Raw genomic sequence first — 13,319 nt, forward strand, 5'->3', positions numbered from 1 at the left:
ACTCTCTCGTTGTTGCGTAGAACTGAGTTTCAGGAAACCAGTCCCTTACGGTTTCCTCAATTTTTGGAGAATTGAAAAAGTTAGCAAAGGAAGTCAAGTCATTTATGTTTTACGAAGAGAGAGATTCAGTACTACATGTGAATTCTCAGTTGTCTGAACGAGATACAAGGGAAATTACTGAACTGCTGCTTATGGAAATAAAATGGAAGAAGGAACATATTCATACAATGTTTTTCTCTAACAGAGTAGGTTGTCAGCCTTCTGGGAGCAGGTAAGGATCAGGAGCAAATTACAGAATCGTGTTGCTCTGCTCGTGTAATAATTTTAAGTAAACAGAAAGTAATACAAAGTTTTAATTATGAGTATCTTAAGTGAATAACTTACTGCTTTCTTACTAAAGACTCACCATTCTTTTGTCTGGTTTGGGTCTTGCTGCAAAGTTTCCTGTTCCTATTGTACAATTTTTTTTTCCTATTAGTACAATTTATTACAGAGAGTATAGTGTGCACTGTGCTCAACACTGGACGGTCCCATTAATGTCTTATTTATGTCTGTGTTGGAGAATTCTATTTCTGTGCCCGAGAACCGAAGGGTAGAATTTATCATTCCTGCTCTAATACTGGAGCACATTCCCTTTCCACACATGTGTGTCTTTTACAATATTGAATGGGTCTCAGAGGAAAAACTGGGGAAGGCTGAGTCCTCGGGTACTGAGGGAAAAGCTCAGCATGAAGATTGGCTCGAGTGTCCCAGGCAGGGATTCTAGGCTCTGCTCCAATCCAGTTGGCCACAGGACTTTGAGCAAATACCTTGAGAAACACGCTGGCCCTGGAGGGACACAATGGTCCCAAGCTCTCACCTTCAAACTGCAAGGCAGTGCTTCTAGAGTTAGGCAAGGAAATACTTGCAGATTCAAGTTAGAGCTGGAACCAAGGGCAAAAGTGAAGGTACACTTTGATAATTTAAGAAGCTGTTCAGTTGTTATTTAAAAAAAAAAAAAAAAGTAATGTTGTTTCGTCCAAACTTGCTGATTGTTATGAATATTTTTCTGCTGAGTTTCACTTTAGAAAGGCATTATGCGCATCAAAATTGACATAGCCATAAGGAATTGTAGAAGTGTTAATATCCGTTGATGTGGATGAGAAAATACAATCTCCATATTTAAAACTGTCAGATGACTTTTAAGTGGATAACATTAGATTACTGTCAGAATTGTTCAGTATTTTCTCATCTATGTACGATTGTTTCTTGGTAGAGGAAAGCTGCAACCTGGTTTCTTAGGCTAAATGGCCGTTTTTCTGCTCTGTCCCCAAGCTTGCTACTGAACCTGTACCAATGCAAAGGTATGAAATTAAATGATTTCTTAAGAGGGTGTGTGTGTGTGTGTGTGTGTGTGTGTGTGTGTGTGTGAAAGAGAGAGAGAGAGAGAGAGAGGGAGAAAGGGAGAAAGAGAAGCAGAAGGGTAAGAAGATATCTCTGAAAGGTATATTTAAAATTAAGATGATTTTCCCAAAACCATGAGTTTTGGATTTTTTAATGACACATATAAGGAGGACATTTGGAATGAGAGGCTCAAAACAAGTACTCTTCTGTTCAAAGACTTTCAGGTTGCGAGTGTGCGTGCGTGTGTGTATGAATTTATTACGTAACAGCTGGGAATCCAAATGTCAGGATTGATTTTTTTCCTCTTCTCGTCCAACAGCGTCAGAAAAAGTAAAAATACATTATCCTGTATTAGCCCTCTTAAGCTAAATACATAAAAAGGAAGGAAGATAATGGGGACATTATGATGGACTCAGTTACAACCAATTTCTACTTAGAATGGAGCAGCCAGGGAGAGGGATGGAGAACTTGAACACCGGAGTGTCATTTCTCAAAGAACTGTAGGGATCCCTCGTTACACAAGCCAGTTACTACCTCCACGTAGTCTTACAGTTTTTGTTACTCTTCTTTTCTCCAACAGATCTGAGCACTGTACCTAGCACATGTTAGGTCTAAATACTTCTTTTTTTTTTTTTAAAGATTTTATTTATTTATTTGACAGAGAGAGATCACAAGTAGGCAGAGAGGCAGGCAGAGAGAGAGAGAGGAGGAAGCAGGCTCCCTGCTGAGCAGAGAGCCCGATGCGGGACTCGATCCCAGGACCCTGAGATCATGACCTGAGCCGAAGGCAGCGGCTTAACCCACTGAGCCACCCAGGCGCCCAGGTCTAAATACTTCTTGATCGAGGGCTTGCTAGAAGTCATAAATACCCAAGGTTTATTAGTAATGACTAATTTTTCTAAGCAGGTTCTAACTGAGCCCAGCTAGAGAGAAGGTAGAGGAGGAGGTAGCTCTTCCAAGAGGGACAGAGGTAGGAAGAAAGAGCAGGTGGGAGGGAGGAAGAAAGAAAAATATTTTCATCTGATTTGGGGAAATAAAACAGGGTAGCTTCGAGGCTCTTCGATTCAGAAAGGAGAATGGAAATAAGAGAAGTGGATTTGTTGAATACCTATCATGTGCCAGATACTCTGATAGGTTGTCGGAATTTTAAAATTTGATCTGTAGGCGTGTCTGCCTTCTTCCTGATATAAGGGTACCTTTCAAAAGTAAGTATCAGAGAGACTAAGAAGAAAATGTTTCTTTCACAACAGACCTTACAGAAGTCTTAACACTTAGCAACACCAAATCCTCAGTCATGTACACTTTCCTGGATTTTGACACCAAAGTAACCTTTAAATGAGTAATAAAATATTATTCAACTAATGATATTATCAAGCTTTGAAGTTAAATAATATTAAGTACAGCACATACATTTTTCTTAGGCATTTAATTCTTAAAAGCTTGTCTTCGCTTTTAACATTTTTTAAAGATTTTTTTTTTTTAATTGATTTATTTGACAGAGCACAAGTGCACGAACAGGAGGAGCAGTAGAGGGAGCTGTAGAGGCTGAGGGAGAAGCAGGCTCCCCACGGAGCAGGGCTCATCAGTCCCAGGACCCCGGGATCATGACCGGAGCTGAAGACCGACGCTTAATCGACTGAGCCACCCAGGTGTGTGCCGCTGCTTGTAACTTTTAAAGTCTAATTATTTTAATTAATTTTTTTGAAAAATACCAAAAGTAGGAAGGAGTCTCTACTTTAATCAAGGTCTCTAATACAATGACAATCTCCCCTGATCCTGAGATCAGGACCTGAGCCAAAACCAAGAGTCTGCCCGACTGACCCAGGCACCCAGCCCCAGGCACCAGAGACAAGGGTTCTAAGCTATGAGCTGAGCTGGGCTGAGCTGGGCAGGCTTATTGCCCTAACCAATGTTAACCTCTCCGTGATGCTTAACATTTAATGGCCTTTAATTCTGCATTTAAAGAACGGGGCTTGGAATGTATTTCCGTTGGGAAAGGGAATCTGTTGACTTAATTTCACAGAGAAATCCAAGCCTGATACCAGATCACAGATCTCTATGAGGGCAAATGCACTGAATTCTTAACGTGCCTGTGATGGGCTGCACTCACTGGGGAGAACTGGAAGATCTGACAGCGCAGGGGTTAAAGCGGGTCTGGAGGAGAAGCTTCAAAGGCAAACAGGCCTCTAGAGAGTTTTCCATCCGGTTCACTGTTTACGGACCATAACCTCACACGCTCTCACCATCACCTCTTGGTGCCTATAAAGCCTGACTTATTTTATAAGCCTTGAAAATGTACATCACATGAACATCAGATGCTGCTAGTTTGGGACCTAACTCAAAAAAGAAACTATTTTGTTGGTGGTGGGTTTTTAGCTTTGATTTGTGCAATTTCCAAGAGGCCCTTTTTCTTCATTCTGCAGCTCAGACTCTGGCCACTAGAGGGAGCTGCTGCCTCAGTTGTAAGACACACTGACCGGCAGGCCCTCTCATCCCTGTGACTGTTGGGTATGGTTTTATACCGATTCCCTCAGAAGCATAAATCGGTCATTAATCCAGTCAGCTCTTTCATGACTTGAAAAATAGACTGTCCTGGCCTCAGAGTCGTACGGATGGACACAGCCCTGCTCGTCAGGATGAGTTCTCGGGGACCTGGTTTCTTTCTGTAGCCTAGCTGATGATTGTCTCCTTGGCAACAAGACTGTTCCCCTACTTAGAGAGGGAGATGAACGGAGCGAGTCCCCACAGGTAATCCCATCAGTAAGCAGGTCAAAAGTATAACCCTGCTTCCCCCAAACAATACTCATCTCCCAAAGCCTCCCCAGGTGCTAGATGACATAAAACAGGAACCCGGGTTCAATATGGACGTTTGGAGTGGGCTTTGGTGGCTGCTGTGCTCTGTGCCAGCGGAGACCCAGATCTCAAGTGTGTCAAAGCAAGAAGAAATTCATGAAACTATGATCGTCAATGAGGAAGGAAGGACAAGGTTGAATAAAATTTCTTTGGGAAAATGAAAATATTCTAATTGGCTTCTATGAGCGATTTGTGGTCTTAAGCACATTCTAACAATCTTTCCATGGTCCATCCACAAGAAGAATGAACAGAGAGGGGAAGAGACCTTAAAATATTTGTAGAAAATAGAAGAGGAAAATTTCTACCTGTCCCGGAAGTTTTAAGATTTATGAATCTTAAATAAATATCAATTTCTGAATCATTCGCTTGTTTCAAATTCATGTCTTATTCATTCATTCAAGAAAATTAAGTGCTTTTTATCTGCCAGGTTCTAGGTACTAGGAAGTGTGTATGGGACACAGGTACTAGATAGAGAATCTTTATTGCTTTTTTTTTCTTTATGCTTTTTAAAATTTAACTTTTTATTTTGAGATAATTGTGGATTCATATTCAATTGTAAGGAAAAAAACAAATCAGGGGCACCTGGGTAGCTCAGTAGGTTAAGGATCTAACTCTTGATTTTGGCTCAGGTCATGATCTCAGGGTTGTGAGATCAAGCCCTTCACTGGGGTCTGCACTGAACATCCCCACCGGCTCACAAGTGAGCTCTTTGTCTCTCTCTGTCTCTCTCTAAAAAAAAAAAAAAAAAAAAAGAGAGAGAGAGAGAGAGAGAGAGATTGAGAGAGAAAGAAAAAGAAACAAGCAAATAAATTTAATTTTGCCATTTTAAAGTACCTTATTTCCTTCTGGTTTAGAATTTAGTCTTTGGGTTAATTACTCAGAATTTAAATTTCGGTGATGTGTTGTTACTTGATTTGTTTAGTTCCCCACCCCCTCCCATCAGTGGAATTGGGGCTGTGAGCAAGTTGGTTTCTCTATAGAAAAAGAATAATCACATGTTTATACACAGGAGGTTTAGGGGAGAAATTACTACCCTGCTTAACCCTGGGGTCTTGGAATGGACTTTGAAGTGTATCTGGTCTGACTGACACTGCGTTGAGAGGCCTCAGTGAGCATATGTGAGGACATTCCCTTAGCTCTTTGCTCTCACTGAGAATTCCCTTTGTTGGTGACTTTCCGTTTTCTGCTGCGCCAGCTGGTCGTGACTGGTTGCAACATCTCTAACAAAACACACTGGATTCTGTTTTAAAGTCCCAGGGTCGTGTTTAAAGAGCCAAAAATAAAATGATGTTGTAGCATCTGATGTTTTCAGATACTTACACTACTCTCCTCCTTTCTAAAAATAACAGAGATAAGTAGATTTTTAAAGTTCTATTCTTCAAACAGCCCAATTCAGAGACCAATAAAGTTCTAGCTTAGGCACACCTGACTCCAGAGAATTCAGCGGTCTAGATGCAGCCCATACCCTTCCATCCAGCATGACAGACAGACGGATGGAGACAGAGTTTGACTCTCTCCTCCTGCCTCATGGTCAAGCACAGTCAAGACAGCCACTGAGTAACTGCTTTCTCTTTACCTTCAAGAGATTCTCATCGGGGATTCTTTCCCCCATTTCGTGGGCCTCTGAAATATATAGAACCAAACGTACGTGACCACCTTACTTAAGTGTGTACACCAGTTAGCCTGAATGAGCGCCTGCGTGTGTTATGCAAGTCGGGTGTGTCTGAAGCGGGAGCTTACACTTGGTTTTGTTTTCTTTTCTGTCTATATTCCTCTAGCTTGACTTCTACACCTGTCTTTAAGTTTTGTTTTATGTCATCAAGTATTTTTGTTACTCGGCTTCCCCAAAAGACCAGGATATTAATCAACTTTTTGCTCTCAGCTGCTCAGCCAAACATTTATTTACCTGTCTTCAAATTATTTGCTCAAATTATATCTTCTAAGAAAAATGAAGTAGAGGGAAAATAAGTAAGGGGGAAAAAATCCTGCTCTTGAGGACTAAAATCACCTTTCATAAAATAACTAGTAAATATTGGAAACTGTGACTACAGGTAGCAACATCAAGTACACATTTCAATGAGGCATTTTTACTCTGTCCATGTGGCTAGAACTTCGGTTTAAAGTTGTAACCAAACTCGAGTGAAACAAGAATAAGGTTTCATCTCTATACAATCAGGAAGCATGTCTTCTTTTAACACATATTTCTGCTTTCTTTTCATGCATACTCACCCAGGTAGAACAACCACATTAACTTATTTCTAAAGTGAAATGAATGTGTTATGTACCCTCCAACAACGAGAGCCTTAAGAACCAAAAATAACAGTGCTCACATGACACATGACTAGTTGCTTGAAGACATTTGGCGACTCAAAGGCAAATTCAAGGTCAGAGTTGGAAAACCTCTTCTGGTAAACTGTAAAATAACTAGGACCCCCTCCCTTTGGGCCATATACACAATCCTAAGACTCACTAGGACATATTTGTACTGAGATAAATAAGATAATCTGGACTCGAAGTCAGAGTGCCCAGCAATACCTCTCTCTGATAATCCTTCACTTTAAAATGACAAGTTGTAGTTCATTGTCGATTCCAGTGATTTGTTCTTTATTTCTCTTTTTAAAAATGCCTATATTCCTTAGCTTTTTCCAGTCAAGGGACTGAATGTCTATCTTTGAGGTCCTGGGGAAGACTGTAAGCATCATACCATGCTCTGTGGAATGGGTTCAGAATAGCTTGTCATATATTATCATAAAAACAGGTTGTCGTCAATAGAATAATTGCTGCATGAGTACATCTTGGAACAAGTGAGACGTCTCAAGCTTTTCTATTATAGTCAATCCTTATGCTCCCCACATAAAACAAATGCCTTCTGGGATTTTTTTTTTTTTTTGCAAGACACAACTTTCTCTGGTTCATATTTCTTAGTTTTCAGCATAAGGTATCTGAATGATAAAAGAAGCTTGTGGTTCTGGCTATAGAGAAGATACTGTAAGCAGCCACTGATGATTTATACAGTGCATGAATGAAAAAAGTTGCACACATAATGAAATACTGGCGAGTTGTCCTCATTACCATCATAATATTTGGCCCTGAAATTCAATAACTCCTTCTGCATATAGATGCTAGGGAGCATTTTAACATTAATTAAAAGCCCCAGTGGTAGTGGATGAAAGGGATACTGTTCATGCAACTTTACATATAAGAAACAGTCACAGAGATTAAGAAAGTGACCTGGACAGATTTTTTAAATTATTCATAATGCCACAATATGTCACTGGTAAAAATGGAAATAAGCGTAGCCGCCCACAGCCACCACGGGACTCGGCGGTGGCCTCGTAATGGAATAGAGGCCTGGTAATTAGGCCTTCTGGTTTCTACAGATGTTCTCACTCACTCTTCTGCCCTGCATTCCCTCAGCACTAATGAATTCGGGATTAATTTGCAATAGATGATTAAAAAGTAAAAAGCTTTCTTCAACTCCTTTAGGGCAGAAACCGGTACTTTCATTTTCCCTGAATTTCCCTGGATTTCGCCAGCTCAGCCTCACGACGTGTGAGTCAAGAAGGCTTCCTTACTTCAAGATTCCTCACGGCCTCTGCTACGCTGCTGGACACCACGGAGCTCTGAGAAGGAGTATTGCTTGCACATGTATGTGACCATTAAACCTCTATTTCATGGGTGTGGCAGGCGGAGTAATGGCCTCCCAAAGATGTCCATGTCCTAATCCATGGAAACTTACACCGTAAAGGGAATTAAGATAGCAGATGCAAGTAAGGTTGCTAATCAACTGACCTCAAAATACCGAGGTTATCCTGGATGGCGTAGGAAGGATCAATGTAATCAAAAAGGTCTTTTTATTAAAAAGTGGAATTGGACGGCAGAAAAGGGTCATTTTAAGAGTGATACAGAAGGAACCCTCGTGTCCTGTTGGTGGGAATGTAAATTGGTGTAGCCACTGGAAAGCAGGTTCCTCAAAAAATTAAAAACAGAGGGGCACCTGGGTGGCTCGGACAGTTAGGCTGACTCTTGACTTCAGTTCAGGTCATGGTCTCAAGGTCGTGAGATCAAGCCCTGCACTGGGCCCCATGCTCAGTGGGGAGTGTACTGAGACTCTCTCCCTCTCCCTCCGCCCCTTTCCCCCATGTTCACACTCTCTTTCTCTCAATAATAATAATAATAATATCTGAATCTTTTTTAAAAAATTAAAAACAGAAATAGCATGTAATCCAATAATTCCACTACTGGGCATTTACCTAAAGAAAACAAAAACATTAAATTGAAACAATATGGTGCACCTCTATGTTCACTGCAGTATTATTTACAGTAGCCAAACGGAAGCAACATTTAGTGTCCATCAAGAGATGAATGAATAAAGAAAATTGAGATCGTTCGATCTATCTATACACACACACAACGGAATGTCACTCCATCATAAAACAGGATGAGGTCCTCCTGGCTGTGACAGCATGGCCGGACCTAGAGGATATAATGCTAAGTGAATTAAGTCAGACTGAGAAAGACAAATACCATATGATTTCACTTCCGTGTGGAATTTGAAAAACAAATGAATAAACAAGAAGCAGAACCAGAGCTATAAATACAGAGAACAAAGTGCTGGTTGCCGGCGGCTGGAGGGCAGGAGGGGGATGGTCAATGGTCAAACGAGGGCAGGGGAGTGGAGGTTACAGGCTTCCAGATACAGAATGAGTGAGTCATGGGAATAAAAGGCACAGCGTAGGGAATATAGACAGCGACATCGTACTAGTGTTGTACGGTGACAGGTAGGTAGCTACACTGTGGTGAGCACAGCCTAACACAGATGCTGAATCACTATGTCATTTCCCTGAAATTAACATATCAGGGTATGTCAACTATATCCGAATTCAAAGAAAAAAATTATTTTAAATATTGTATTTATTTATTTGATGGGAAGGGGGCGGGGAACTCAAGCAGGGGCAGCAGCAGAGGGAGAGGGAGAAGCAGGCTTCCTGCTGAGCAGGGAGCCCGACACAGAGCTCGATCTCGAACCCCAGGATCATGACCTGCGCTGAAGGCAGACACTTCACCGACGGAGCCACCCAGGTACCCCCAAAGAAAAATGTTTTAAGAGTGATGCAGGATAAGAAACACTACGAGCCATTGCCAAACTTGAAGACGAAGGAGACAAAGGAACGCGGGCAGCCTATAGAAGCTGGAAAGGGGAAGGAAACAGAGCCTTCCCCAGAACCTCTAGGGGAACACAGCCTGGCCAACACCTCTATTTTAGCCCAGGTGCACCCATTTCAGGCTTTCCACCAGCACTGTAAGCAAAGAAAATTTATGTTGCAATAAGGCACCACGTTTGCGGGATTTATCACAATAGCTGTAGGGAACGAATCCAGCGGGCCACCCATTAACATCTCGCTGACAGCTCTCAGAATTACAGTTCTGTGTTACAGTATGGGGAGGAGAATCTATTCTGCCTGCAACGGGGGCCCACAGCAGACTGGCAAGCAGTAAATATTATAGATTGAATAATTCATCTTTATGGTGTGAAAATTATGGGTACTTGGTCTTTGGGCCAGCCAGTCTGTTAGCCTCTCTATCCCACTACCTGCACGTTTTTCATTGTATAATAATAATTCCCATTAACCATTTTGAGTCGTGCAGTAAAAATGTGTTGACTTTAAATAATGTTGTTATAAGCGGTGTGAAACAGGTTGGTGCATCTCAAAGTGCCATGTGCTTGCAAACCATCGGGAGAACGCCCTTGAAATGCAGCTCTGATCCCATAGGTCTCGGAAGAATCTGGAAGTATGTATTTCTAACAGGTGCCCATGCTGGGGATCTGTGCCCTGCGGCTTAGATAGGACAGAAAAAGAGGACAGCGCATGTCAGACCCCGCTTGAGTCCCTGTTCTGGAGTGTTCCTTTTTTTTTTTTTTCTTTTAAAGATTTTTATTTATTTATTCGACAGACAGATCACAAGTAGGCAGAGAGGCAGGCAGAGAGAGAGGGAGGAAGCAGGCTCCCTGCTGAGCAGAGAGCCCGATGCAGGGCTCCATCCCAGGACCCTGAGATCATGACCTGGGCTGAAGGCAGAGGCTTTAACCCACTGAGCCACCCCGGCGCCCCCTGGATTGTTTCTGTCCTCACAGGTAGGATTGGTAGCAACCCCCCTTCGCCTCTGCTGTTCATGATCTTAAGCAGAAGATATTCAAGCAATTTTAGTTTAATACTTAGAAGACTCCGTTAGAAGCTTCTAGTTAATATAGAACATCTTTAATTTTAAAGTGAATGTATTCTCATGAGAGACAATTTGTAAAACAGAAGAAAGAAGAATAATTTTAATCATCTACAGCCCTAGCACCCAAAGATATGCCCTATTAACATTTTACTGCTTTTCCTTCAAGTCTTCTTTCTCTGCATAGTTTCTGTTTTACATATCTGAAACCATGTTGCATATCTCAAGTTCTTATCTACGTTTATGTACATAAATACATATAGGCGAGGCGGATTGAATCATTGTTCACAATTCCTCACTCCCGCCTAATGGAATTGCACATCCGCACTGTTGCCGCTCTGGTGAAGGGTCCAGTCCCTCACCCCCTTCTAACAGAAATATGCATTCGCTCTTGTCAAGCTGGGACACAGAGAGTACTTACCCTCCATGCCTTGACTTTGAACTTGGCCAAGTGACTTAGGTCGATCAAAACGATATTGTGGTCAGTATAGGTTTTATCATTGGGTATGGCAAGGCCCACAGATAAGGAAACAACCATCGCTGGAAAGAAAGTTTGTTCTGGTCACAGATCTTGAGAGAAGGGGGAATGCCGTACCACTGGCCACACAGGGAAGCCCCGGGCTCAGTCAGGAGGCGAAAGGCCTGATGGGAAAATGTGAGCAACAGCTCTGTGGTGGTTTCTGTGGGGAGGAATGAGCAAAGATGGATATGCAGGGTTGGTGAGTTTGAATAATTTCAGTGCGCTCTGTGGCCTTGGGGCGGCCCCTTAGTTGTTTGGTCCCTGGCCACAGGGCCATTGGGCCAAGGGGATGTCCGCCTTAGAGCTTGATAAAGGAGATGGTAGGGGTTAAGTCCTCTGAATTGGCTTGCATCTGAAAGGTGCTATCTCTAGGAATCAGCTAACCTTGGAAGAGCAGTCCGTCCAATGTCAACAAGACGGAAGCTGTCAAAGCCTCCAAAATACAGAAAATAAAGATGCGATGAAGACCTCCTGGCCCAAGCAGAGGCTTGGAATGTGCTGTGGTGGGTGGACGCATTCTCTTGAAATGCGGTTGTCCTTGAGGAGAAGCGCTCACACGGCCACCGCCGGAGAAGGACCACCGGCGGAGCGGACTCCCTGCTCAAGGCCGGGAGCGAGCCGGGCCCTATCCAGTGCACACAGTAAGAAACCGGTGTTTACTGCTGCAGGCCGCTGAGAGTTTGCAACGGTTCGTTACATGGCAATAGCTGAGTAAGACAGAAATTGTTAGCGGAGGTGGGGTGCTGCTGTAACCAATCCCCAAATATGTATCACTGGCTTTGGGACTGGGGAGAAGCCAACCAGGAAAGTGTTATTGGAGCTTGGAAAAATGTTGATCCATGTTAAATAGCAATGACCCTTTTTTTTTTTTTAAACTGTTACTGCCCCAGACTGAGAGACAGACAATGGCCGTGATAAAGTTGGAATGATGAGTCCGCAAGTCTCCAGGCACAGTGTGGACGTGGTAAGTGACTCACTGCAAATTTAAAAACATATGATAAGATGTAAGAGATGAGGTCAGACAAAACATGGTTGGTTTGTAAATAAAACTGAGAATGAACAGCCGCAGCCCAGAAAGCCTAGGATTTACAGGGAGGAAAAACTACACTGTATTGAGAAAAATGCTGTCAGTTGAATTAAAAGTGATCGTGACTCTTTGAGATATACAGATACCTCTGGGTTCCTCCCTGACCCCAAACTTCCTTTAGACAGGAAGCAAGCTGAGAAGCCTGCCCAGCCACTGAACTGGACATATGCTCCACTGCCACGTTCAGACGTGGCCAGGGAGGGAATTTTGGCAAAGAAAGACTTCCTGAAGAGTGGAAACAAGGGTCTGGGGAGAAGTGGGATGGGTCTGGGAGCAGTTCCCGGGGAGCAGTAATGGAGTCTAGTCCAAGAACATTCCCTACCCCCAAGGTAGAGGAACCTGGCAGCATTTGCTACCAGGATTTCACCATCCTATAAACTCATGACTGCTATAGGCTTCTCCCTCTTCCCCTGTTAGAGTGGGGGTGTTCCTTGTGGTCATCTTGTCCCTGTTCCACTTTTCTGGGTCGTGTGTGGGAGGGGACCGATAACTTGTCTTTTTGGTTCAAAGGTCTCCAGACCGAGAGGAAGCACATCTGGAGTTGACGTAAATAGAGCAATGCTATCTTTCTAGCCTGATGGCACCATAGAACAAGATTTGGGGGAGGTTGGGTTGGGAACGAATGTCTGTGGAAAGGATGTGAGTAACAGTGATGGAGACCAGACTGTGGTAGACCAAATGACGGGCGCCGGCTCTTTATTCCCTAGCAGTAGAACGATGTACCCACATTCTCGCCACACTCTCATGGCAGGAAGCGTACTTCCTTCCTCACCCCTTGACTTTGACCTTGGCCCTATGACTTATGGTGGCCAATGAAAAGTCATCAGCCTTGAGGCAAGTAGATGCTTAAAGTGTGCTGTATATATGCTCTGACCCTCTTGCTGTCTTCTGCCCCGGGAGTCTGCCAGGAGAGGAACTTGCCCTGGGTAACAGGTCCCCCTTCAACCTTGGGCTCCAAAATGAATACAGTGTCTCATACATGAGCCTGAAATCAAAACCAGCTTTTCTGAGCCCCAAAGCAGAGCCCCACCCCAGCTCTCCTGCAGACGTGTGCATGAGAACTAGATGTGTGTTGTTGCTCCGCGCCTGGATTTAGTGCCCGTTTGTTATGCGGCGTTATTGAGCAATGGCAGACTAAGACATGCATCTTTCTACACCATTACATATTCTTTCTTTAGGAATACTTGGGTGAATATATCAATTCTTTTGAGTAGTTTCACTTAGCTACCCATTCGATTTTGAGACATTAAGGCT

General features: G+C 43.1%; 1 long non-coding RNA gene across 1 annotated transcript in view; it reads left to right on the plus strand.

The window, feature by feature from the left end:
- The window catches only part of LOC116598215, a 127,271-nt gene that overhangs the window by 60,516 nt on the left and 53,436 nt on the right, over positions 1–13,319 (plus strand). Inside the window, exons 2-4 of the long non-coding RNA XR_004289005.1 lie at positions 2,883–3,032; positions 7,773–7,884; positions 11,869–11,942. This is a non-coding gene — a long non-coding RNA (uncharacterized LOC116598215). The remainder of the gene's footprint in view (positions 1–2,882; positions 3,033–7,772; positions 7,885–11,868; positions 11,943–13,319) is intronic.

Source organism: Mustela erminea, chromosome 9 (assembly GCF_009829155.1).
Source record: "Mustela erminea isolate mMusErm1 chromosome 9, mMusErm1.Pri, whole genome shotgun sequence".
Classification (NCBI taxonomy): domain Eukaryota; kingdom Metazoa; phylum Chordata; class Mammalia; order Carnivora; family Mustelidae; genus Mustela; species Mustela erminea.